General features: G+C 37.9%; 1 protein-coding gene across 1 annotated transcript in view; it reads left to right on the top strand.

Moving 5' to 3' along the window:
• The first annotated feature begins 222 nt into the window (after positions 1–222).
• Positions 223–27691, top strand: part of CEP290 (centrosomal protein 290) — a 3346332-nt gene continuing 3318863 nt past the window's right edge. The window contains exon 1 of the mRNA XM_044087863.1: positions 223–1826. The gene's annotated coding sequence lies outside the window, so the exon portion shown is untranslated. The remainder of the gene's footprint in view (positions 1827–27691) is intronic.

A 27691-nucleotide genomic window follows, 5' to 3' on the forward strand; every position in this document is an offset into this window, starting at 1 on the left:
CAAAACCATGTCTTTGTGACTGGAAGGAAACTAAAGCTTTCATCACAGCACAGAGAGAGAACATGCAAATTCCATAAAGAATTCCCTCGACCAAGATCTGAACTTGGGAACAAAACACTGTGGGGCAGCAATGCTACAAGACACCTCCTTAAGTAAGAAAAGATACATGAAGCAATATTTGTTACATTATTTTACAATGGAAAAAAAAACACAGTTTAGGATATTGGGAAAATAAGGGAGAAAATCATTGCCAGAAGGTGGCAGGTTCATTTACTAGTAAATGGGAAAAACAAACATTAACACGCCTCCCAACCTCTTACTATAATAAAATCTGGGGAAAAGCCAAAAATAATATGGGAGAAAGGCCTAAAATAGACAGAAAGTTGCTAAAATAACAGGACTTATATTGATGTGCATTTTCTGAAGGATATGAAGTTAGAACTTCAAATGCAGGTCATTATTTAATGACTTTATTCCTGGGTGATATGCAGAAAGCCATAAATTTTATAAGGAACAGATCAAACATATGGACAATTGAGAGGTATGAACATTAACTATTCTAATAACCCTAAACACAAATATTACAAGAGTGTATAATAAACTGCAAAATAGCAGAATATTTTCAATTTGAATCCTTATCAGCCTTGCTAGTTCTTGTAAGCAAATAGTGTACAAAATTCATTGGCCTGCTAATTACATAAGAAGCCACTGCATAACCACCTAACAAAGCATAACCAAATACTGAATTGCAGACCACCTAAGTTCCCATTTAATTTGCTTTCCTTGCAGTTATTGGACTGCACTTGCAGAAAATGTTTTGTCACCCAATGCAGCAAGTTTTTGAAGTGTAATCATCTGCTTGAAAACTAATACATGCACTACAATATGCCTGTAGTATGTGGGTCAAACAGTTACAGCAGTCCTCTAAGACACACAGCCAAACACAAAACGACATAATCTACAATGTAAACGCAATGAATCTTAACATGTGTTGCGAAGAGCGAACACTTTAAAAAAACGCACCCAACCCCAAACACACCCAAGAGTTCAAACGAAATGAGGTTGCCAGGCTTGGAAGCGAAGTCCTGAAGTAACCAATTAAACACAAATCAGCAGCTTCAACGATTCACCCAAGCACTGCTAACATCAGTGTCCCACCTGCAAGTCAAGGAGAAAGAAAATCTAAGGGAGAAGCTTCTCTTTTCAACCGGACAGCAACATATGGGGCACTGCCAAGCTTCGAGCACCTTTCAACACCTCTTCACACAGCAGCAGCATCCAGATTAAAAGGTGCACTTCGTAGCTGTAACTACCACTGCCCGTGTCCAAGCCAAATCCACACAACCCCAAAACAAACAGTACCCTCTTATCTTGCTACTATCTACACATCCGTCAATGTTCAGGGGATACAGCGATGTCTGCCAGACCCTGCAGCGCTCATTGGTTACATGATCCCGGAAGTGGATACTTCACTTTCCCCTAGCCTGTCATCGGGAAGTTTTTTTTTTCTTTCCTCAGGAAGACATACTCCTAATACTTCCATTCAGTCATAGCTGAAAACTGGAAGCTAAGGCACGCGCTGCCAGTCGGCTATTGCTGCTACTGCTGAAAAGCTTGTGCGAAGGATCCAACGAATGTCGCAAACAAAGTAACTGTTGCACCGGTATCCTAGCAGCGGCTTCTTTTGGTATAAGCAAAGGATGGATTGGTGTTTACATGTGGTTTGGTTATCGCAACTATTAATACATCTCAGCTGTGAACTTAGTGTTATACTTTGAGTAACTGTGATTGCTGTTATACTTTGAGTAACTTGATTGGTGTTTAAGGTGCGTGCCATTTTATCTGGTTTCTTTTTATATTTATGTTTATTGCTGGCTCTGACCTACTTTCTGTAATAAACTATATTGTATTTGCAGCGTGTGATCGTATGTCTAATCTATCCGTGATTTTGCACAACATCACTGATTTTATTTCGTATTTTTGCCCTGTATCCAGCAATTGAAAGCAATATCTGAAGATGTCTGCTAGTCCGTAATGCCAAACGTTAAGAGTTTCCTGCATCTTATTTTTCAGAAAATTTATGTTGATAAAAATGTGTCGGTTTGATAACCTTTTAAGTGAAATAAAATAATACTTAAAATTTTCCTGATTTTTGTCCTTTCTCCACCCACTATTTAGCGTTGTCCAGAATACTTGAGCAAAGAAGATGAGATGTATACATGGGAGTTGGGTGAAAGTTGCCAAGAGCATACTTATGAAGTGTATTTCATTAGAAAGAACATACTTAAGTTTGCGTTTTACAGTGGGTATAACCAGAATTCTATGTATGTACAGCATTTGTGACTCCTTTTGGCTTTTATGAGTTCACAAAGATTCCCTTTGGGATGAAAAATGCCCCAGCGACTTTCCAGAGGCTAGTAGATCATATCCAAGCGGGAGGGTTTGCCCTTGCTTATCTATATGATATACATATATACATGTGAGCTACACCCATTCCTGGCAAGAGCACCTTCAACATGTCAGGGAAAGTTTGTCCCCAGTTTTAGTACCATAACTGCTCCCCTCACAGACCTGACATGTAGTGTGGACCACAGCATGTGAGCAGGCATTCCAGAAGCTTTGGGAGGACCCCCTGTGTTAGCCAGTCCAGATTACAGTAAAGAATTTGTTGTGCAGGTGGATGTTTCAAGCCATGGGGTAGGGGCTGTACTTAGATTTTTTCAGAGGGAGAAGAACACCCAGTGGTTTATCTCAGCCGTAGGCTCCAACCCAGGGAGGAATGCTATGCAGCTGTAGAAAAGCAATGTCTAGCCATAGTGTGGGAACTACAGAAACTTCAGCTTTATCTGTATGTAAGGAAATTCACTGTAGTTACAGATCACAATCCCCTAACATGGTTACATTGAGCCAGCCAGCAAAATGCCAAGTTGCTAAGGTGGAGCCTAGGGTTGCAAGCATATGATATGACAGTGCAGCACCACAGTGGTGTTAGCAATGCCAACGCAGATGGGGTCTCAAGACAGGGAATGGAGAAAGGTATTCCCAGATAGACTTAACCCTCTCAAGCAATGTTTTCAAGGGTCACTTGGAAAACTAGCTTGAGTTTTCGGAGGGGGGGGGGACATGTGATAAACTGAGAGGTTGCCAGCCCAGCTAGATAGAATTTTGTAAATAATTCTGTTTCATTTATAAATATTAAAGTGATCTACAGACTTGTTTGACATATGTAAGAAAACTGTGTTATATGCTGAGCTTCAAAAATGTAACCCCAGTGCACCCTGCTAGAAGAAAGCTGATAAGTAAAGAATTTTATGACTGTGTGTGATCTCAAGCTAGGAGACAGGATGTCTGCAGCTGGAAATTCTTTCTATTGTCTTAAGACAAAGATAATTACTAGGTTTGTGTCTTTTATTGCTTTGTAACTTCCTGGCAGCTGCAGATCACAAAGAAATGTGAAATTTTGATTTCTGTTAATATGGGACCTAAATCAGAAGTGACAAGAGTGATGTAATCTGAAATAACTCAGCAGTAATGTATACTATCTCAGAAAGAAAGAGAGTGCATTTTGTATTTTGTTGTCAAAGAGTGGCAGCAACTCGCCAGCACTTTGCCTTGCTCTGAAAGTAGGATTTAGATCTTGGTATTTCTCTCAGAGATAGATAAGAATATAGCAAGATTAGTCTAGCTGGTTTCTATATTTATGTCAGAGTGTCCTACAATGTTGTTTTGAAGTATTTCCTGTGATTTCTCAACTCTCTATTGTCATTGTCTTGAATTAATGAGTATTGTCTTGTGTTTTTATGTATTATTATAGCAATAACCCACGCCTCGGTGTGGGTAATGCTGGATTTACCCACGGTTCGTGTGGTTTGGTCACGAGGGCGAAATCCAGCATTACCCACACCCAGAAGTGGGTTATTGCTATTATACAATGACATTATTTAAGAAAAAAATAATTACTTTTCTTAAATAATGGTATTGTATAATGCCTCCTTGCTGCCCTTCTGCAGCTGTCTGGTATTCTGCGGCAGTTCTGATGTACTGCACATGCGTATGCTTACGCAGTACATTAGAGCTGTGGGTGGAAGCAACGGAGAAAGCAAGATCTCCATTGCTTTTTACAAAGTGTCTCGCTATGTTAAAGGAGTTTAACATAGCGAGACAGCTTTAAAAAAAAGCAGCGGAGAAAGGAAGATCTCTGTTACTTTTTTAAAGCTGTCTCCGCTATGTTAAACTCCTTTAACATAGCGTGACAGTGTGTAAAAGCAACGTAGATCTTGCGTTCTCTGTTGCTGTAAAAAAAGACTTATACTAATGGAAAAAGTCCGGGCGACCGGACCTTTTTCCATTAGTATAAGTCTGATTTACAACTTGCACATTTTGAAATATTAGTGGGGGGTCGTTGTTTAATAAATATTTTAAACCTTTTAACTGTGGCTGTTTTGTGTAGAGATGTTTAAGCTCTTAAAGTACTTGCATGTGTTTGGTGATACTGTACAAGCCACTCCAATAGCATTAGCCCTGGATCACACTTACTGATTGAATAATAATAACATTGCACAATAGAATTGGACATCCTTTGGTAAGGGCCTTTAGAGTAGCTAAGAGTAACTGGTGACAGTGATTACTACTTTATAGCCTGGACAGAAGGGGGCATAGCTAATGAACCCGTGCCAGCATTCCCCAGGAGTGTCTGTGTGTTTGTATATAAATCAAATATCAGTGTGTGTGTGTGTGTGTGTGTGTGTGTGTGTGTGTGTGTGTGTGTGTGTGTGTGTGTGTGTGTGTGTGTCAGCTACTTGGGCAGGGACACAAAGCACTGGTTGGACAGAGGGGGTACTGGAGGTTTTGGCTTGACTACTTGGCTGAGATTTGAACCCTATAGCTGTACCAGTGGAATGTCTTATTGGGGATCTGGAAAGACAAGGAGAAACCAGCCCCTGACTGTGATCTCTGTGTGCTTTTAAGAGAAGTTGTACTTTACCATGTGTGTACTTGTTATCCTCCCAGTGTGGACGCCCCTCACTGGTGCTAGTGGTGAGGATTGAGTTTCCTTGATTACTGTGCCAGTGCATGGGCATCACATAATGTATAATGTTTGCAACTGGGATTATGTCAGGGATTATGTCATTATGGTTTGTGATGTAAAATGCTTGCAGCGGGGATTACGTCAATATGGTTTGTTTTCATTTGTATAAATGTACGATTTTCTATGTCATAAGTGATAATTTAGTAAAGATGTTTCTTCTTTAAAAAAGACATAGGCAAACATACATTAACATAAAAGAAATCAAACTATTTTAACATTTTCCATTTAATTACAATATACATCACATATTTCTTTGCTAATATCAGTCCAACATTACAAAAATTGCTGAATTTCTGCCTTCTCTAAAACACACTCCTCTTCCTACATATATATTGTTCCCACAATTGCATTTATTCCTGTGTAATTTGTTCCTTCCTTTTTCTAAAGACCCCTCTTCCAGTTCTTTTATCTCTTTCATAATGTTCAATACTTCAAGTCCAGTTGGTATAGACTTTCAGTTACAGTTTCTGGTATTTGTTTTTTTGGTGTCCAACCTTTGGGACCTGGTTGCATACTTGGAAGCCATGCATATGCCTTCCAGTTGTTTTTTTTGCAAATTACATTTCCAGTCTCTCTTCCTAATCTTTTCTAACCTACTCTGATTTTATATACCCTACTAAGTATCCTTTTTTAACAACTGTATTTGTTCTAGATTCAACTAAAAACTCTTCCAGAGTAGGTATTTCAATTAAAATTTCCCTATCCCTTTCCTCTTTGCCAGTATTCTGAGATTAAGCACTGGTAGGAAAGGCAGTTTCTAGCCTTCAATCCATATGTGTTCTTGGCCTCATCCCGCTCTATTGCCTTTCCATCTGGAGTGATTTGCTCCCAATTTCTTGGTTCTTTTGCCAGTTTTCTCCAGTAAATTCCAGTACCCTTTTGCCTATTTTCTGTGCCGCCTACTTGCAGTCATCCCTGTTGGCAAAAAAATCCTTTCTGTTTTCTCATTGGCTTAGTTGTTAGAATACTTTCTGCTGCTTAATGAATATAATGTTCTCTATGGATGTTGTTATTATTCTCAAATATCTGCTTCCAAAACCTACTCTCTCTATTTCTTGAATTTCCTCCTTGCTTCATTATCGTCATTCCTTTCCACTTTGAATTATAACCTCTCATTTGTGTTATGAATGTGAGCCTTAACTGTGTAGCTTTAAAATATCCCTTCAAATTGGGTAAACCTAAACCAACTGATTCTGTTGGAAGGATCAGCTTATCCCACTTAACTCTTGCCCTCCCTCTCAGGTAAATTCCTTTAATTCTTTAGTAATTATTATCCACAACTTTTCTCAGGTTGATTAAAGAATGCCTGATCCATATTCAAGACTAAATGGACTGAAAATATTTTTACTGCTTGTATCTTATGATCCATATTCATGAATAAGAGTTTCCAGTTTCTCACATTTTGTATTATCTTTTTAGTCTCTTGTCACATATCCTTAGCTGCCATAAGAGAAGCCTTTTTAATCCATACTTCTAAATACATCATCTTATTGTGCCCTCATAAATATGGGTATTGCTGAACAAATTTGTGTGTAGGTTCATAATTTATGCTATAGCCTTTGTTTTATCTTCATTAATTTTATATCCCCAAAAGACATGAAACCGTCTCAAAATGTTCCACAACACTGAGATGTTCTCTTCTGGATTTATCAGGTACAAAATAATATGATCTGCAAATAAAGCCAACTTTTCTTGATTACCATATCAGTTATATCCTTATATTTCTGAGTCCCTTGTTGTCTTTGCCAATGACTCTAAATGTAAAGCAAATAACAAAGGAGAAAGAAAATACCCCCTGCCTGATTTCTCTTTTAAAACGCAGCTTGTCTAAGAGGAACCTTCACACTTTAATTGTTGCCTACGATCCTTCATACATCCTGCTAATTAACCTTTCTTATTGTTTCAGGGAATGCAAATGCTTCCATTCCCCTACCCATAAAATCTCAGCTTACTCTGTCAAATGCCTTCTCTGCATCAAGACCCACTAACAAAAGTATTTTTTCTCATTTTGCTTCCGTATGGATCATTATCATTGTTCTTTTAATATTGTCAAATATTTGCGTCCCCTCCAAGAAACTGCACTGATCCATATTTATCAATTTTGCAACACATTTGGCATTTTCGTAACTAATATAGACATAAACACTTTATAATTGCGGTTTAAAATTGAAATGGGTCTATTATGAAGCGGAGTCTGAAGGGTATTTGTCACGTTTAGGTAACGTAGCCATCAGAGCTTTCTTCCAAGATATTGATGCTTCCCCTTCTTTTAAAATACTGATAAACAAAATCTTCCAGATCTTTATCACTTTCTTCCCTTCTAATTTCCACAGGAATACAATCTGTTCCTGGAGACTTTCCTGGAAATTAATTATACATCACTGTTTTTTATCTCATCGCCTCCCATCTTAACTGTTAGTTGTTAAGCCTCGTCTACCTGTAACCTATGTAGAATGAAGTCTTTTATTTGTACTGTTTCTTGATTTCACATTTCTCTGCTTGATGCAGATTTTCATAAAATGTCCAGAATATTTCTAAATCCTCTACAGGATCTTTGGATGTTTTTGTTATAGGTTCCCTAAGTTTGGTGACAGCTCTTTCAACTTTCTGTTGCTTAAGTCATTGTGCTAAAAGTTTTTGTTCTCTGGAGTTATCAAATATACTTGCTTAACTACAGTCTTTCTAAACTCATGCATGTTATCCAGATACTCCCTTATTTTCTTGTTAGCATTTTGCATTTGTTCCTCCTTTTGTTCTGTGAGATTAACCTTATTTTTCAATGCTTTAACCTTTGTCAGTCCCTGTAAGTAATTTTTATTACTTTTTATCCATATCTCGTTCTCTTTTATTCTGACCCTGTTTTTAAACTCCATTTTCATTTTAACCCAGTCACTAGCTATAATGTCTGAAGATATTTCTAATTTCCATAATAACCCTAGAGTAGTTTCCACTACCCATTCCGTAGATGCTTTAAGCTTTCAGTCCCTGTAAGTAATTTTTATTACTTCTTATCCATATTGCGTTCTCTTTTATTTCCATTACCCATTCCGTAAATTCCTCTGTTTTTAACAGGAAGGTGGAAAAGTGTCAGTGTCTTGTTTTTACTTTTATTGCCCTGCATTTTTATCTTAGTATTTTATTGGTGCATGATCAGAAATGGTTATTGAATGTGCATTGAAGCTTTCAATTGAATGCAATTGTTCCTGTGAAATATAATTTTTATCTATTCTACCTAATTATTATACCTTGGAGAGTAATATATAAATTCTGTCTTGAGTCCCTACTACTGAATTTGCATCTCCCTTACCAAATATTCTATACATTTCTTCAGAAATCTACTCTGTTTTGTTATATTTTGTCTTGTAGGTCCTCCAGATATATCCTCACTATTGCAAATAGCCCCATACTACCACAAATCTACCATTTTTATCTTTTTTTCTCATCTATCACTATTGGAGCCCCCCATCAATTAGTATAATTACTCCTTTTTTTTCCTCTGTCCCTGATATACTGCTGAGTATCCATTCTGAAATCCTGTCTTTGTCAAATTCACATGCTTATTTCTTTCCAGATGTGTCTGCTGCTATTTGCTGTCTGAATTTCTAAATATAATTCAATACTCTTACTTTTTTATCTGTACTTTTAGGGTCATTCATGTTCCAGGATAATATGGACAGCATAGTCATCATGATAAAAAGCTGTTGTTCCCATGTATTATATATGGCATTTTTTAATGTGTATTTCCAGCTATTGTTTTACATGCATATACTAATGTTTGGCGTCTGATCTTTTATACAGTTTTTTTTCTCATCTTCATTTGAACCTATGTCACATTTTTCAAGAATTTTTGTTTTAATGAAAACCCTCAGGTGAAAATTATAAACTTGGAACAAGCACACAAATCTACATACACCTTCAAAGCATAAACTTTTACCCTCTAGAAGGGAAAAAAATGCCCAAAATTGATGGCTGCACCTGCAGACATTAAATAATTTATCTCGCTTCCCCTCTCAAAAATGAAAAACAGCCTGTATGCTTTCAGAAAACATTAACTTTTAGGCCAAAGAAAAAGTGTACTGGCTATCTTTAAATAAAACTAAATTATACACTGTTGTAAGTATTAAGGCTGCTAGGGAGGTTGTTACATCGGGTCTATATGAGAACATTGAAGTATTAAAACTTTGAATGTTCTGATATCGAACACTATTCAGCGAATGCTAAGAATAGCGAAGCTGCAGAACAGCAAATTCTTTCCTCGGGAAAGAATTTGGTTGGCTGTTTCTGTGGCTTCGCTATTCTTAGCGCTGTGGTGGAAAGTTACGGGTTGGGTTCAGGTAAGCGTGTGATTGTTTGTACGTTAAGGTTGGGGTGGGTTAAGTGAGTTAGGGTGTGGGTTAGGTGTGTGTGCGATAGTGACTTTAGGGTTAGGAGCGGTTTAAGTGAGTTAGGGATAGGGCGTGGGTTAGGTGAGTGTGCGATAGTGACGGACCTTAGGGCTATGGTTTGGGTTAAAGTAAGTGGGTAGATAGTAGTGTATGTTTAGTTTAGTGTAGCGTTAGATGTAGGAATTTAAGTGTATGTGTGTGGTTGCTGATGTGCTTGTGTTGTGTGTATGTGTTTCGGCGCAGCGAATTTTTTCCATGGGAAAAAAATTTGCTGTTCTGAATGTTCGATATTTTCATGTTTAGATGTTTTAGGGCCGATGAAATAGCGTTTGCTATTTTCATCTTTCGATAACATGATATAAACGCGTTACATCTTATGTACTTCCCGTAATTTCAAACATAATTTTTTTTCACTGAACTACTTGCCATTGTACCTTTACACTTTGTGTTTCCCTCATCAAAGCATACTCAGAATTCTCAAGATTAACTGCTGGAACCTGCAGACAACTTGTCCTCAGTGAAATTTACTCCGTAACAAGTCTTTTTAAATTTCACTCAGAAAAGAATGGACAGCTGCTCTCAGATGCAGACTTCTTCACTCCACTGAACATTTGCCAATGGGAAAACAAGCAAGAACTTCCGGAACATGTAGTGAAGGCTGTAGAATACAAAATTTAATAAAATTTAACCAAACGACTAAGCACTTTCGCTAATATCATTTAGCATCTTCAGAGTCAAATTTGGTTCGAAACAAACGCATCACTTTTGAAAGTAGCAGCAACCAATCACATAATGCCCTAAATCTTACATCATCACTGACCTCATTTCCTTTAAATTACTAAAACATTTAAAAATACAAACATTAAGCTAAACATAAATAAAATAAAAACCACCGTAATTTCATGATACAATACATATTGATAAAAATATGTATATATAAGTATATATTAAATATATAATTGATTGTAACCTTATTTAAGATACTTAATAGCATTTGCTCTTTGTCTCAAAATGGGCTTAATAGATACATTTTCATTTAACCCTGGTGGATTCTGTGCATTCAGACGTAACTGCCATCTGAATTATTTAGTTTCCACCTGGGTCTTTAAATCACCCCCTCTTTCCTCATAAGTAACCTTATCAATGACAAAAAAAATGAATTTTTTAAAATTCACACTTCTTACTGTGAACAAATAATGCATTACAAACATTTTCCTTCCTGATTGCCCTTAAATGTTCGGCTATCCTGTCCCTAAGCCTACGATTCGTTTTTCCAACATAAAATGCATCGCAGGAGGTATAGGTAGCCACATAAACCAGCATTGATGAATTACAGTTACATTTTCCTGGGCAACCAATAGTTGCTGAATATGTATTAATCACCACATGGGGACCATCATTAATAATACCTGCAATAATGACATGCCCCACATTTTGTCATCAAAGAAGCTTTATAACTACTATTCTTACCATTACTATCCATCATGTCTTTAATTTCTCCCCCTCCTATTAACTAACTTTGGTTTCTCTCCCAGTATGGATTTTGATACATGATCAAAACAAATAGTCCACTTTTCTTCCAATACCTTGACTAGTTTCTGAGATGTATTATTATAATTCAGTACCATGGCATCTGATTTTTTACAATTTTTGTTAGGAGAAATGTTATGCTCTACCAAATTATCCGGTTTCTTTATAATTGGCCAATAGAAGGTCTAGCTCTTCTTTATAACCTCTTTTTTCACACTTAATAACAATTTCAGGGGATATCCCCTCTCTAAAAACATTCCTATCAACTTAAACAATTAGTCATGGAACTGATAATTGTCACTGGTCAACCGAGAAACCCTGACCATCTGCCCTTTCACTATACTTTTAAACTGATGGCATGGATGACAACTGGTAAAATGGAGTAGGGAGAAATTACTACTAAGTCCATTTATAGTTTTATACAACATTATGTGTAGGCAATTTATAGCATTATCATGCCAGGTGTGGGTAAACCTTAAAAAATATGTAGTTTTGTTTAAATATCCAATAAATTAATGTGTCACCTCAACCTCACCTTCCCAAAGGTTTAATATGGCGTCAAGAAATCTATTATATAATTTAATATACTTCATGAATTTAGATGGAAACACATACAAATTTTCCGATTCAAGGAGCACTAAATTCGCAAAGACAGGAGCACACCTAGCCCCCACTGCAACTCCTGATCTTTGGCGGAAAATTTCTCCATCAAAACATCAACTCCATGAAATCAATAACCAAATTAATCTTATTTTTATCCATTCCATTACTTTTCAACAAACTTTCATGAAACATTAATGAACTAAACGGGGCTTATTTGGCAATAGACTTAGAACCATCCAATAAGGCATCTGATAAATATATCGATCAGACCCTATACAAGTTTTTAAGAGTTGAATACCCTAAATTACCTATCATTTTCAGTATCCCAAAAGTGCATAAGGGCATTAATGACCCTCCTTTTAGACCTATTGTGGCAGCAAGGGGCTCTAAAACTAAACCCCTTGCTGCCTATGTGGATTATGTTACAAAAACAGTTTGGGAGGAGGCTAGCCATGTACTAAGGGATTCCTGGCATTGTTTAGAAAGAATGCGAGCATTACCTGACCGTGTTAAATATATATTTTTGACCATAAATGTGATCAATCTTTTTATGGTGATCCCCCATGTAGAGGGTATAAATATGTTTCATGAAAGTTTGTTGAAAAGTAATGGAATGGATAAAAATAAGATTAATTTGGTTATTGATTTCATGGAGTTGATCCTAAAAAATAATTTTTTATGTTTTGATGGAGAAATTTTCCACCAAACATCAGGAGTCGCAATGGGTGCTAGGTGCGCTCCTGTCTTTGCGAATTTAGTGCTCCTTGAATGGGAACATTTGTATGTGTTTCCATCTAAATTCATGAAGTATATTAAATTATGTAATAGATTTCTTGATGACATATTAATCCTTTGGGAAGGTGAGGTTGAGGTGATACATGAATTTACTGGATATTTAAACAAAACTACATATTTTTTAAGGTTTAACCACACCTGGCATGATAATGTTATAAATTGCCTAGACATAATGTTGTATAAAACTTTCCTATACAAATTACTACTAACTCCCTACTCCATTTTACCAGCTGTCATCCACGCTGTCAGTTTAAAAGTATAGTGAAAGGGCAGATGGTGAGGGTTTCCCGGTTGACCAGTGACAATTACCAGTTCCATGACTAATTGTTTAAGTTGATAGGAATGTTTTTAGATAGGGGATATCCCCTGAAATTGTTATTGTGTGAAAAAAGAGGTTATGAAGAAGAGATGGACCTTATATTGGCCAATTATAAAGAAACTGGATAATTTGGTAGAGCACAACATTTCTCCTAACAACAAAAATTGTAAAAAATCAGATGCCATGGTACTGAGTTATACATCTCAGAAACTAGTCAAGGTATTGGAAAAAAAGTGGACTATTTGTTTTGATCATATATCAAAATCCATACTGGGAGAGAGACCCAAGGTAGTTTATAGGAGGGAGAGAAATATTAAAGACATGATGGATAGTAATGTTAAGAATAGTAGTTATAAAGCTTCTTTGATGACAAAAGATGGGGCATGTCATTATTGCAGGTATATTAATGATGGTCCCCATGTGGTGATTAATACATATTCAGCAACTATTGGTTGCCCGGGAAAATGTAATTGTAATTCATCAATGCTGGTTTATGTGGCTACCTATATCTCCTGCGATGCATTTTATGTTGGAAAAATTAATCGCAGGCATAGGGACAGGATAACCAAACATTTAAGGGCAATCAGGAAGGAAAATGTTTGTAATGCATTATTTGTTCACAGTAAGAATTGTGTGATTTTTAAAAAATTCATTTCTTTTTTTGTCATTGATAAGGTTACTTATGACAAAAGAGGGGGTGATTTAAAGACCGAGGTGGAAACTAAAGAATTCAGATGGCAGTTACGTCTGATTGCACAGAATCCACCATGGTTAAATGAAAATGTATCTATTAAGCCCATTTTGAGACGGAGTAAATGTTATTAAGTATCTTAAATAAGGTTACAATCTTATTATATATTTAATATATACATATATATGCATATATTTTTTATCAATATTTATATTTATTGTATCATGAAATTACGTTTTTTTTATTTTATTTATGTTTAGCTTAATGTTTGTATTTTTAAATCTTTTGGTAATTTAAAGGAAATGAGGTCAGTGATGATGTAAGATTTAGGGCATTATGTGATAAGTTGCTGCTACTTTCAAAAGCGATGCGTTTGTTTTAAACCAAATTTTGACTCTGAGGATGCTAAATGATATTAGCGAAAGCGCTTAGTCGTTTGGTTTAATTTTATTAAAGTTTGTATTCTACAGCCTTCACTACGTGTTCCGGAAGTTTTTTATTTTATTTTCTTGGGTTTTTGTTTTTTTTGTTTGTGCCTTTCAACAATTTTTGTTGAAGCTAATATCTTTGCATTTGCAAGAAGCTTGGCATTTTCATGGTTTTCATCATTTTGTCTTATTTGAATGCCTGTACATTCTTACAGAAACACCTTTTTACAGCTTAAGCCAAAGGTAGTACTTTTGACATTCAGCCTTGTAAAATAGAAGAGAAAATATCCTAGTTCCACATATAATATAATCAGTGCACTTGTACACCCCACCCCCACTGCAGCAGTCCAAGATCACAGCATATGAGCACTAAACTTGTTTTTGTCTGGCCTTTATTCTCTTGTTATACTGTAAAACCTATAATCCTTACTAGTAAAATAATTTACTTTACTATCTCTAATACATACGGCAGTCACTGAAAATACTCCCCTTACATTTAAAATACTCCTGATTACAAATTACACAAAACTGTTTTACTATATATAACATGTAGTTTATATCCTGAAATGTTTTATGCAAATACTAATAAGAGCAAAAGTTGTTTTATGTGCAGTTAATTTTCACCCTTTTAGTTTTCTTCTAAATATTAATGATTTAAAGTAGGATTTGTGCTTTACACTCCACCCACAAGTTTAACAAAGTCAATAAAAGTCCAGGGATGTTCAGCCACTTTTTCTTACCAAACCATATTTCAAAAATGTGTTAAGATGCTTAATAGTCTTCCATTTATTCACTAATTTCAGAGTTGCTGGTCTTTTTTCCTGTTCACCTCCATTTCCCGGCACCAGTTAATCTCACACCTGCTTCTCGACATTCTCTGATTACAGTGATTAATTTGCTTAATTTCTGCTTGGTGTACAGTGAATAATCATTTTCTAGAAGCACTCTGCTGTTTCCAGTTTTTAATACTTTGCTCGTCTGCCATAATTTTGTAAGGATCAACTCTTTTCTGCTGTTATGATTGAATCTTTACTAATATAGGTCTTGGCTGCTTTCTCATGGCCAGGTTTTGATCATACACTCAGTGTGCCCTATCATTTAAAAAATTCTGCTGTGAAGCACAACTCCAGTTGCTTATTTGTGCTTTCATAAAATTAATACAGTCTGTTCCTTCAGTTTTCTCTGGTGCAGAAATATATTTTAGGTTTTCTTTGCCCACTCTTTCTTCTAACTATACTATTTTTAAAGTTATTCTTCAGAAACCTCATATTCACTCAGCTTTTTTTTCACATCACCCTCGAAATTTTGTAATTTTTAGCAGTTCATCTGAATGGCTTCTTCTATATTTTCCAGCCGTTTGTTGTTGGAATTGATGTACTACTTCAGTGTTTCATTTATTTTAATCACCTCTGAGTGCATTTGATTTATTTTTCCTCTAAATTACTGGAAGCCATCTCTTGAATAAAGGGTGAAGTTTGAACTACTTTTTGCTGAACAGCTGCAGAATTCTTCCCAAACAGTATTTTCTCTTCACCTTTTGTGGCTGATTTTCATTCAGGTTTTCCAAATGTCTTCTTTGCTGGCATCCAAGTAGTGTATTTGCTAGCTGGTAACTGAATTTTATCAAAAAAAAAAAAAAAACATTTTCAGTGGCACTCCTTTTTCTCAGTTTTGCTTTCAAACTGAAAGAGCTGTAGTTGTACTGTTGATCAGTTTGCAGTCATCTTAGAAGTCCACAAATTTATATTTTGTACAAAAACCTTATTCTTTTTCCACCCAGCTATCATTTAAAAAATGCACTCATCTTTCAAAATGATGTATCAATGCAATTCGTAAAAGGATATTTTATTTTCAACTGTTGCCACTTATAAACATAAAAAGCCTAGTTTATCGGTACATTTATCTTAAGAAAGTATGTTTACATATCACTGTATACTAGTCAATAGTTCATACAGTTCTAAACAGTTACATACTGTTTGAACTGTAAAGTTTTTGAGATGCTCAGAAAATGTACTCACTTGAGTGCAGTGGGAATGCCTAGCTACACCTTTGCCGTCTTAAAAAGTAAATTTTTTCCCTGTTCCACATTGACAGGGTCTGTAACACATTTAGTATTAATAAATGTTAAATTAATCTTAGCTGTAGATGATTGTCACTGTTGAGGTGACTTCTCGACACTGTGTGAAAAAAATGGGAAAAAGTGGTAGTGGATGGATGAAAAGCTGAAAAGGCAGCTAGCCTAGAACTTTCCTTATGAACCTGTGAATCAATGTTAAAATTTAGTCATATTAATTCATTAAAAGAACTTTCTACAAGTACAAAGCAAGGTATTTTAACTCTCCTGTAAGCCTCTTAGTTCATTGGCAAGTACTAGGCTAGCTGCCCTTGTGGGACATTTTAAGCCTAGCCAGTTTCCCTTTTTGTGATTGAAATAACCTATCCCATTTGGATATAGGGTGGCCTTACCCATCTCATGCTTGATAATTGTATATTACCCCTTATGAGAATAACTGGGATCATACCATAGATAATTTGAGGGGACCAATGCAATGGGTAAAGTGTTTATGAGCTGCATCTGACCATTAGTAGTAAGGGGCGCAGTCCTGGAGTAAATTTTCTGTTTCCCATCCATAGATCTAAACTATGCTAGAAAATGGATAGGGGTGAACTTTTTTATGTGGATGGGGAGTCTCTCACAGCAGGAGTATCCTCTGTGACGTACCTGTCCCTCCAAACCATTCAGTTGATGTTAGTAAGTTGTCAGTAAATGCTCCACATTTAGCCCACTTGTTGCACATTATGAAGGGTAATGTTCTGCATTTTAGATGGGCAGCCACGGTGGTGCAGCGGTTAGCGTTGCTGCCTCACAGCAAGAGGTTCTCCGGTTCGATCCTCGGCTGGGGTGCCTTCTTTGCGGAGTCTGCATATCCTCCCTGTGGTTGCGTGGGTTTCCTTCTGGTGCTCCGGTTTCCTCCCACATCCCAAAGACATGCTGTAGGTGGATTGGACACTCTAAATTGGCCCTAGGTGTGAGTGTGTGCGCCTTCTGTGGAAGGTTGGGCACTGGGCTGGCAACTCAACACCATAAAACTCCACTGCCAATCATGAGCGGACAGGTGATCCACTGTGGTGACCCCTAACCAGGAAAACCGAAAGAAGAAGTGTTCTGCATTTTAGATATAGATAATTGAGAGATATAGCTAAGAGTCTGGCTGTTCTGCTTGAAACTTGTTGTCTTGTAAATCTGTGATGGAAGTGTGTTAGCCATTGTGATGGAAATAGCAATATAGAGTTACAGTGTAGTGTTTCATTGTCATTGACTTAGGTGATTAATAAGCATAATTCATGTACTGTCCTGAGTGCAAAGAAGGGGAAATGATAATTATTCCATTGTGATAGTGAATAGGTAACAGTAGAAGCAAGGAAGTTGGGAGAATGTTAGTCTGTAAATGGTTTAAGGAAGTAAATGCAGGTAGCATGTATTTGCAGGGGTGGTATACAAATACAAGAAGATCAAAGAAAGGCCTTGTGAGAAGTAGCATGTAGTACAGGTAGTGATCTCTGCTCAAAAATGATAGTGCTGTTGAGAGATGGAAGTTTTAAACACTAAGATTTGTCAATATTTATTCCAGATAGGGTAGATGTTGCAGATATGAGAAGCGGAGGAGGAATACTTGTCCATAGCACTTAGGCTTACTGTTGTATATGCTTATGTGATGATGGGGAAAAGGCTAGAACTGTTAGAAGAAATTTTAAAAAATGTGACAGTAAATATGGATTTATTGACAGTGGGCGACTTTAATGGGAAAATGGTTCAGGATATAGGAATGTGTACAAATGTGATGAGAATGGGGAAGTTAAGATTAGTCAAAGGCAGCTTGCTTGTTGAAGGCGAAGAGTAGAACAGAAATTGATTATGTATTGCTATCAGACGAGGCTTTCTTTTGGCTTTTTTTAGGGGTCGCCACAGTGAATCTCCAGTCCGCTTATGATTGGCAGTGGATTATGGTGTTGAGTTGCCAGCCCGGCACCCAACCTTCAGAGAAGGCACACACGCATTCATGCACCTACCTGCATGTCTTTTTAATGTTCTGTTGCTCACAGGGAGGACATGCAGACTCTACATGGAAAGCACTCCAGCCGAGAATCGAACCGGAGAGTCTCTTGCTGTGAGGCGACAACACTTACTGCTGCACCACTGCGGCTCAGAAGAGGCACAGGAGATTAAAAAAAAGAATGTGAAGTGGGCTTTTTTGATCATATGGCATTAAGAGCAAGAATTGGGGAAAGGGGAAATTTTATATTAAAGAAGGCAAAGGGGTTAAGAAATCAGCAGGGAATATAATAGATAATGAGATGTGAACAGGTGGTAAAAATAACAGACAAGGAAATTCAAGAACTAGAGAAGGAGAAAATGCAGGAGCTAGACAAGATATTAAGTTTAGTTAAAGAAAATAGCTCTTCGGGCCTGAATGGCTTAGGGTATGATTTTTAGAAGAAATTATGGCAAGAGGGAAAGCATTTGTTTGTGAATGTATTAAATTAATGGTTTTACTGCTTTCCCCTTACAAAAGGCTAACACACTTAGTGTTTTCCTAGTACTTAGGTACTGTTGCATTGGCCAATGATTTATTAACAGTATGCATCATTGGATCTGCTAGCACGCAAGCTACCTTCGAGAGGACCCCGAGAGGTAACCCATCTTCTCCCTGAGTTTTATTCCTCCTTGAGAAAGGCAGTTACTTCTTAATCTCCTCCCTCTCCATCCTAGTCTATGATCAGTGCTCTGTCCACTCTGCCTTCCTGTCTCCTGCATAGAATCTCCCCTTACTTTTCCTTATAAGGACTGAAGTACCTCCACCTTTTTTCCTTACTACCTACTTTTGCTCCTTCTGCTAACACCCATTACTATCCCTACAAACAAAATGCATGGTATTACTCATTCTGTCAAGTACTCCCCACTCTTACTTCACCCTATCTTCATTCTAAGTTAAGGGTCCCATATGTATCCTCCTCCTTCCCGAAATTACCAAATCCTGCTACATTTATCTATCTAACTACTTCAGTTAATTACTCCCCCTGTGTAGATATATATATATATATATATATATATATATATATATATATATATATATATATATATGGGTTCACTTTATAACATCAAAATACTGAAATGTCGAATTTCAGTATCTTGAAGCTATAAAGTCGAATGTTACAAACAGCGAACGTTCATAATCGCGAATTTGAATATATCTCAAAAATATGTCAAATTCGCGGTTATGAAGTTACGCTACGTAATGTCCGGGTTTGTGTTTTGGTGGTGCGCGGTGCCGTGTGTGGATGTAGGTGTTATGTCAGGTAAGTGAGTGTTTTGTAAGGGTTTTGAGTGGGAGTTAGAGTGTGTGTGAGGGATTGGAGAATGTGCGTGTGTGAAAGAGCTTTTGTGTTGTGTGATCTCGGAGTTAGTATATATAAGTAGGGGGGTGTGGGGTGCAGGGGGGCTTGCCCCCCTGCTTATGTGTGTGTGAGTTGTGTATGTGTGTTGTTTTTTTGTTTATGTTGTGATGTGGGTGTTGTGTTGTATGTTAAGTGTAGTGTGTGCGGTGTTTTCGGTTATGTGGTTTCGCGGTTTTTGTTTGTCGGTGTTTTGTGGATTCGGTTTTATAGTCTCGAGATACTGAAATTCGATATTTCAGCATTTCGAGGTTATAAAGTGAATCCATATATATATATATATATATATATATATGTGTCTGTGTATGTATGTATGTATGTGTATATATATATATATATATATGTATGTGTGTGTGTGTATATATATATATATATATATATATATATATATATATATATATATATATATAGATAGATAATACACACGCACATTTACAGTCATGTATCGTTTAATAATCTACTCCTCCACCTGTCTAGATATCCAACAAACTTTCACTAGTCTTTCTCCTTCTTCTTCGAGGTAATACTGAAGCTAACCCAGGTACATCTTTACTTTCCTGCAACCTAATCAGTGCACAAAGTATAAGAAACAAAACCAAACAGATTAATGCCTTCATTTCCTTACATAAGCTTAATTTAGTTGTTATCACAAAATCATGGGTTAAGGCTAACAATCCTTCTTTACATCATTTTTCCCTGGTTACAACTTATTTTTTTGACCCCATACCAAGTACAAGGCAAGGAGGTAGAACTCCCCTGTTCAAATCACACTGTCCAGTTACTTGCTCAGGGAAATATTAGCACAAAAAATTATTCTAACTGGCTACATTTTAATCCATTCCCTCCCACAAGAATACCATACTACATCTCACTGTAGCATATCTACTATCTCCCTCCTCACTCCCCAAATTAAACTACTAAAAGAAATAACTTCTTCCTCAAAAAATTCAGAAATCTCATAATATTTTTGGTGACTTCAGTCTCAACCTGTTCAGTCCCATTTCCAGTGGCAGGAATACTCTTCTAATACATTTCAACTCAAACCAGATCATATCTCAAACTACTAGACCCAACCTCAATGTGTCTCACCACTCCTTGTAGATCTCATATTAACTAGCAAATTTTCACTTATCACCATCCATCTGACAGACTTAAAACCACTTCCTCCTTAATTAAATATTCAGCAGTTTCGAGATTATCTGACCCTAATACTGTGGCAGAGCCTACTCATCTTTATACTGACAGACCTGCGTAATTCCTGAGTTGCAGTAATCCAAAGACTGTACAAACCTAAAACTAACAACTGATTAACCTGTGTGCTTAAGGCTATTCTACAACTCGGAGACACGGCATGGCATTCTTGGAAAGCACTTCCTACTACTATAAACAGACAGTGTTAGACCCAGCTATGCAGTCTTGCCAAGTGAACCATACATCATCATAAAAGTCACTTGATGAAATCATACCAAATCTCACTAATAAAATCACCCCAAAACTTCTGGAAAAAGTCAGCCGTCTTTCAAGATGGAAGAACCTTCCCTTCATGAGTACTGCATCACCTCAACTTTTTGCCTCTGATTTTCTTTCTCATTTTAGCAACCTTCCAGTCCTTTCTGGAGCAAGCCCTAAATTGCATCTGACACTTCCACATCCTGTCCATACATCCCCTATATTCTACTTCAGAACTATCACATCCAAGGAATCTAGCCTCTGCTTGAGTAGATTAAACTTGTTAGCCCCCGATACTGACATCCTTCACCTGTGGTTTATTTATCACTGTAAAAACAATATCATAACCCCATTGAAACACATCCACAACCTGTGTATTACTCTTAATATTATGGCTAATTTCTGGAAGAATGCTATTTTTAAACCTCTCCCTAGTATCCCCATCCCTACAGTCCGTCAGACTTTCGGTCCATTTTTGTTCTACTTACCTTTTGAATGATTCTGGAAAAATTACTTATTTTGTAGCTTACTCAGTACATCAGTCAATACCACCTTCTCTCTCAAAAGTAGCATATCTTTTGGTATGGTTGCAGTACATCCACAGCTATTGGAACACTCAGTGACAACATTCTTCTTGGAATGGACAAAGGCCTAATTACTAGAGCAATTTTTATTGACCTCACCAGAGCCTTTGATCCTGTTGATCACTGAATTCTCCTAGACCATTTAATTGAAATAGGCATTCGTGATGACCCATTGTCCTAGTTCAAAAACTACCTAGCTAACTGCACTTGTAGGTTAGTATCAATTCCTCTACTTCTACATTAGTCCCCTCTGTAGAAAGGTGTACCTCAAAGATCTATTCTGGCATTTCCTCTCTTCTGTCTACTTTAACCAAATTTCTTTTGACTTACCCCATCTTCCTGTCCTGCTTTATGCTGATGACATGGTCCTATTCTGCGCCAACCATTCTGTTTCTTCTCTTGAACTCGAACATCATGCTGATTTTCATGCCCATATTCAATGGGTCAATGATAATCAATTACTACTAAACTCCTAAAACTAAAGCAATGCTTTTTGGCACTAGACAGAAGCTCACTTCTATCCCTAGGCCTCTAAAATTCCTTGTTAATCTTAACACGATTGAAAATGTCACATCATTCAAATACTTGGGGGTTTGGTTGGACCCCTTCCTAAATTAACTCTGCCTAGACTACACACACAAAGCATTAGCTGTCTCCTATTCTGGGCTAATAGGGTCTCCACTTTTCTGCACAGACCCTGCAGAAATGCCATAGGTAAAGGTATCTCACTGGCTCAGGTAGAATATTGTCTCCTGCAAATTGCAGCTTCTAAAAGCATTCATTCCATTTCAAATGCCATGCAAACGGACAAATGTACGACTGCTGAATCCTACATGAATGCACTTTGTAAGTCACTTACACGAGTGCATGGATCATGCTTTCCCTAACAGAACCAAGATGCTATCCTAAGGAAGTCAATCTGGTGGTCCCCTGCCATAAACAAACTCTACAACAGAAGAAAGAAACTGTTGCAAAAAAGTGTAAAATCCCATGATTGGAGGAACTCCGTGGTCAGTTCAGTAAGAAGCTGAGATCCCTCATAAAATCCTCCAAAGCTAGTTATGAAAACAAAATCGCCACTGATTCTAAACACAGCCACAAAGCATTCGATAGCTGTGTCAAGAATCTCAATGACAACACTCAGATCTGCTCTGAGTTACATCACAATGGCACTAAATAATGTAGTACGAACTGATATTGCCAACATCCTAGCAGATAGGTTCAGTGCTAACTTTACCCCCATCTCACTCCCTAAAAAGCCCATCTCTATACTGGAAGAATGTAAAGTGCCTGTAATCACGGCTGCACAGGTAAAAAACACACTCCCCAAATCCAAGAACACAGCATCCATGGGACCTAACAGCATCCCAGGCTGTGTTCTACACGAACTACAAAATGAACTGGCACCTCACCTATGTACCATGTTCAATGATAGCCTCACCTCAGGTTTTGTGCCCACTGAATGGCGCGCAGCGACGGTTATCCCACTCCACAAAGGGGGAGCCACCACGGACCCCGGGAACTACCACCCCATTAGCCTGATGAGCCTGGTCTGCAAGGCCATGGAATGTATCATCATGGAACTTGTAAACAAAGACATTGATAATCTCCAAACTCTGGACCCCACCCAGTTCAGGTTTGTAAAAGGCAGATCATGTCTCCTAAACCTGATAGACTTCTTTGAAACATCACCAAATCTGTAGACGAGTGTAAGGTGGTTGACACAGCCTATCTAGATGTCACCAGGGCTTTCGACAGCATCCCCCACTCTGGAATTATAGATAAACTAACTAAACTAGGTATAAATCCCTATGTCACAAAAAGGTTTGCCAGCTGGCTCACTGACAGAACCCACACTGAAATTAGCAGACTCCAAATCCGACTTCAAACCAGTGACAAGTGGAGTACCACAGGGTTTAGTCCTGTGTACTCTCCTGTTAGCCTGTACTTCAGAGAAGTAGATACCAAACACAGAAGGTCCTTTGGCTAACGAAGTTCACAGATGACTGCAAACTAGGAGCCATAATCAAAACTCTTAACAATGTAGACATCCTACAAAAGGGCGTCACTGAGACAGGTGCCTGGTGTCAAAGCCATGGCCTCAAGCTCATTGCCAGAAAGTGCATTGTCATCCCCTTTGGTAAAAACTCTGTACCCATGAACTACCACATAGGCGGTAGTCTACTTAACACCAAAAGTGTGATAAGAGACCTTGGGACACAGGTGGACAGTAGTCTCTCCTTTGATAATCACATCACCACAGTATTCAGGAAATCCTTCTACATGGCACACCTCATCACAAAAAGTTTCTCATCCATGAGAAAAGAGGTCATTGTTTCCCTCTACTTGTCACTCAATAGACCCATTATAGAGTACAATGCCCATTTTGGTATGTACCTCACAAGACCTCTACAACAACTAGAAAGGCCTCAGAAATTCCTTACAAAGAGGATTACCAGCGTCAAACAGATGCCCTACGCAGACCGTCTCAAAAAACACCAGCTTTACTCCATCGCACATGCTCCACTTAAAGAAATCCCAATCCCTCTGAGCTACATGCTCTAGGGACCTACGCCTTGTCACCACAATAAACAGAACATGCTGGAGGGATAGATTCCTGTCCCAGAGACTTCCCATGCTCTGAAACAAACTACCTCTCCATATCAAACAAAGCTCCTCATTAGCACTCTTCAAGAAAAATCTTAACGATTGGATGGGAAATAGGAAATTCACCCCGGGGATCACTTCTGTGGCTCTGCTTTACAGGGGCACAGGAAAATAATTTTCTTGGGTAACTGAAGCCAGGGTACCTTTTTGGGTAGGCTTATATAGACCCTAGGGCCAGTAGCCTAGTACCTACCTATTAACCATTTGCAGAGTCATCACTCTCTCTCCCCAATAAATGAACACCACTGCAAAACCATTAAAAACGTTAACTGGCTCCCTGTGAAGCAAAGTTCTGACTTTCTGTTTGCCTCTCAAGTATGACACCTTCCATGTACAAGCTTCTAGACTATTCAGAGATGCACGCGTATATAACCTGAGGCATCCTAACCACTCATGTCCTCTTCTCCAAACCCCATAAACTGGGCTTCTCTGCAGAGATTATGCTTTTTCAGTTCTTGGTCCCAAACTATGCAAATCTCTCTCTATCTCCCTTTTTTCTAAAAGATCATTCCTTTTACCCAGTTTTCTGTTCATAGATAAAAGCATATTTCAAGACTAGGAAAATGCAGCTACTATCTTTCTGGTCATATATCTTAATCTCATCATTCCCTTTTTCTGTGTATATACCTTGTCTGGCTCTATTTTTTATTGTGATTCTTTCATCATGCCAACTCTGATGCCACTCTGTGTAATGCTTGTATATTTTATGTTTTTTTTCTGTCAATCTGTATATAATGTCATTTATCTATTGCCTTTTTACCCTGAAGTCAACTGTGATATTCACTTCTGTATATTTTGTATATTGCTTTTGTTATTGTCTCTGTATATACTGTTCTATATCTATTGTGTTTTCCCAGGACTGAGACTGAAATGGGTCCATTGGGATTATTGCTATCCCTGGTTAACAAATTCAAACTAAAACATGAAGTAAGTAAGTATTTGTTCTGTAGTTTAACTTTTCCCTACTTTTTGGTGATTTCATCCCCCCATCTTTGCTCTGTATGTCCATGTCTGTCTCTCGATTTCTTCTTTCTATTATACATCTAAAAAAACTCTTATCTCTATGTTGACACATTCTGCCAACTTCCTTTTGTCTTGTTCCTTTGATGCCGTCATCTCATTTCTTACCTTTCTGATAGCCTCCTTTTTATGTGCCTTTTACATTTCCCCACCCTCTCCTTTCTAACCTCTTGTATGCTTTGTTTTTGCTCTAAATCATTAGTCTCACCTTCCTGTGTAGCCAGACTGCCCTTCCTCAAAATCCTATCCATAATCATTTCTTACCTTTCTGATGGCCTCCTTTTGGCGGTGTAGCACTCCTTTACTCGGCATCCCTCTTAGTCACCCCTATACCACACCCTTTCCCAAATTTAGCAAGGCAGAAATAATCCCAGCCCTACTCCACCTAAACAAGCATAAACTCATATTTGTTCTCTCCCTCTATATTCCCCCTGGTAACAGTATCTCATCCCTTGAAGATATTCTCTCCTGGGTCTCTACCAACATTATTCATGAAACCATAATCCTGGGAGACATGAACATAAACTGGGCCACAGTCCAATCTCCCTCTAACTCACTCAATATGAACTTGCATAACTTTACACAACTAATCAATTCCACTACCAGGTCTTCCAAGAACTCCATCACTGGAATTACAATGGACTGGATTCTAGTATCCCATCCTCACTATATGTCTGATAGTGATATTCTCCCAGACCCACTAGCTGACCATTTCCCCACTTTTGCTCACCGTCTCCCCCTTCTGTACAACTAACTCACACCTATATTTCCACTCGTTGCCTAAAGAACTTCAATGCTGAAACCTTCTTAAATGCACTAAAAAGCACAAACTGGAACCCATTAAAAACTCTTTCCTAGGTAATGCTCTAGCCTACTTTAACTCTACTTTCACAAACCTGCTCAACTCCTTTGCCCCTCTAAAAACAAAACGTATAAAAAGTAACCCTGTACCCTGGTTAACCAAAAACACCTTAGCTACTATGCGACTCCGTGACAAAGCCTGGACACGTTACCACAAAACTAAAACCACTATCGCCCTAAATGAATATAAAACACTATGAAATAACATCAAAAAACGTATTACCTTAGACCGCAAAGCCTATTTCTCAACTCTCCAATCCAACCACACCACCAATCCCAAACTTTTTTGGAAAGGAATCTCATCTCTCCTCAACCCGGGAACAAAAGAAAACCCTTGCCCCAACCCAGATGCCTCTGACATGGACTTGGCCACCCAATTTAACTCTTTCTTCATAGAGTCCATAAGCATGTTAACATCATCCTTCACCAACACCTCTACAACCCCTCCTCACCATGCTCCCATCCCTCCCTCCCCTAGCATCCCTTGCCCCCAACCTCCACCTTTCTCTATCAATCCCATATCTATATCCACCATAAAAAACTTCTAAAATTAAAACCTGGTTCCAATGTCCCTGATGAAATTCCCTCCTACTTCCTAAAAGTAGCCGCAGAAGCCATTGTTCTCAATATCAGCATACTAATTAATCAGTCTATCTCAGAAAGCCAGGTCTCCCAGCTCTGGAAGAAGGCCTTTGGTATTCCTCTCCATAACAGTGGCAATAATAATGACATCCCAAACTTTCGCCCTGTCGCCATCCTATCCCCTATTTCTAAGCTACTTGAAAAGTGTGTACACCAACAACTCTTACCCTACCTCATCAATAATCAGCTTCTTACCACCACACAACATGTCTTTAGGCCAGGTCATAGTCCCTCCACTGCCCTCTTCGGAAACTATCAACAAAGCCCGCGACTCTGGCCACTTTATATCCACTCTTTTCTTCGACTTCTCTAAGGCATTTGACACTATTTCCCACAACCTCCTTCTTACCAAACTCTCTAAGCTTAACCTATCCCCTTCCTCTACCCAGTGGTTCTCAAGCTATCTCACAAACAGGCAACAAGCAGTTAAATTGAAAAAAGCTACCTCACCCTTCCTTAATACATCTACAGGTGTCCCTCATGGTTCCATTCTAGGCCCCCTACTATTCAGCATATTCATAAATGATTTCTTCCAAGCCATTCCTAACTACAGTTTTATTCAATATGCTGATGATTCTGTTCCTCCCCTTCCATCATAACTCTTAACAATCTAACACAAGTCGCCTTCTCTTCCACTGAACAGTGGATGCTCGACAATCGTCTAGCACTTAATGCAACCAGAACAAAACTTATGTTATTCAATCCATCCAAAACCTCTTCCCTAGACAAACAATCCTTCATAATTACCAGCAATCATAATACCCACCTAGAACTAGTCTCTGACACAAAATGACTAGGAATTATCATTGACAATCAACTAAAATGTGATAAACATCAACAAGCAAATATAAAAAAAAACATAAAAAAATAGGTATGCTTTACCGCCACAGTTGCTTTATTTCTCCCACCACCAGGATTACATTAGCTAATACATACCTCATCCCATCCCTTTTATATGATGCATCTATCTTAACCAGCCTACAATCTTCCCTCAAAACAAAACTCTCATCTTATAACAAAATATCCAAATTTGCAGCAGGTCATAGAGCCTCTTCTCCCCACTGTAATTCCATTCACCAACTAAGTTGGCCAGAATTACCAGACTTCCTCACATATACCCAGCTCATCCAAGCACACAAACTCATTCATAACCCGTCTCTCTGCCCCTCCCTAA

Source organism: Protopterus annectens, chromosome 11.part0 (assembly GCF_019279795.1).
Source record: "Protopterus annectens isolate FY-2018-M chromosome 11.part0, PAN1.0, whole genome shotgun sequence".
Taxonomy (NCBI): Eukaryota; Metazoa; Chordata; order Ceratodontiformes; family Protopteridae; genus Protopterus; species Protopterus annectens.